The 1,222-nt window shown below is 39.2% G+C and overlaps 1 long non-coding RNA gene across 1 annotated transcript; it reads left to right on the top strand.

Annotated features, from left to right (window-relative positions):
- The first annotated feature begins 162 nt into the window (after positions 1–162).
- On the top strand, positions 163–927 carry LOC107199568. Its single transcript, XR_001519239.2, has 2 exons — positions 163–648; positions 750–927. It is a non-coding gene; the product is annotated as an uncharacterized LOC107199568 (long non-coding RNA).
- Positions 928–1,222: the final 295 nt, after the last annotated feature.

Raw genomic sequence — 1,222 nt, forward strand, 5'->3', positions numbered from 1 at the left:
CCCCCCTCAAATTGTCATTCATTCCCTTCTTAATTTGCACTTTTTGCCCCCTCAAACTGTAATTTATTCCCTTTTTAATTTGCCCTTTTTCCCCTCACAATTTACAATTTATTCCCTTCTTAATTTGCAATTTATTTGCCTCTTAATTTGCCCTTTTTCCCCTCACAATTTACAATTTATTCCCTTCTTAATTTGCAATTTATTTGCCTCTTAATTTGACTTTTTTCCCTCTCAATCTGCAATTTATTCCCTTCTCAGTTTGCACTTTTCCCTCTCTCAGTTTGCACTTTTTTCCCCCCTCAAATTGTAATTTATTCCTTTCTCCATTTGCACTTTTCTCCCTCAAACTTTCCCTTTTTTCCTTTAAATTCTGTATTTTTATCCCATTTTTCCCCTCACTTTTATCCCATTTTCCCGTTGAAAAATCCACATTTTCCTCCCCAGTTCTGTACCAAAAATCCCCCATTTTTATCCCATTTTCCCTTTCCAAAACCCCAAATTTCAATCCCCAATTCCCCATTTCTCCCTTTTCTGCTCATTTCCCCGTTTTTACCCCATTTTTTACCATTTTCACCCCATTTTTCCCCACCCAGGGGCCGCAAATTGACTCCTCAGGGGCAGCGGGACCTGGATCGCATCGCTGGGCAGGTGAATCCCAGCATTTTTACCCCAAAATCCCTTCAAATTTAAGGAATTTTAACCAATTTCCCTTTTTAACCAATTTCCCTTTTTTTTTCCTCCTCTCCCAGGTCGCCGCCGCCAGCAAGAAACACTGAGGGAACCAAAAATAAACCAAAATAAAATGAGTGTTTTTGTCCAAAATCGGGGAAAACAGCCCCAAAATCAACCTGAGCGGGGAATGCTGGCAGGGTGGGAAACCCCCCAAAAAGGGAGGAAAAATTTCAATTAATTAAAAATCCTAAATTAGCGGGGAAAAGCTGCTTAAAGTGCGAGGCAAAAAGAGAAATTTCCCCTAAAAATGTTATTTTGGGGCCTCAAAATAAGGGAAAATATCCCAAAATAGTGAGGGGGAAATGGTGTCGATGCCCTGAAAAAGAAATGCTTTGATATTACGAAATTCTAAATAAATAAGGGATTTTTAGCTATAAATTAAGAGGGTTTAGCACAAACTGGGATATTATCGGGGATTGAAGGGCTGCAGTTGGAAAATAAATGTGTTAAAACCCCAAACTTTGCTGGTTTTGGGGTAGTTTTGGTTCCT

The sequence above is a fragment of the Parus major genome, unplaced genomic scaffold (genome assembly GCF_001522545.3).
Source record: "Parus major isolate Abel unplaced genomic scaffold, Parus_major1.1 Scaffold1112, whole genome shotgun sequence".
Taxonomy (NCBI): Eukaryota; Metazoa; Chordata; class Aves; order Passeriformes; family Paridae; genus Parus; species Parus major.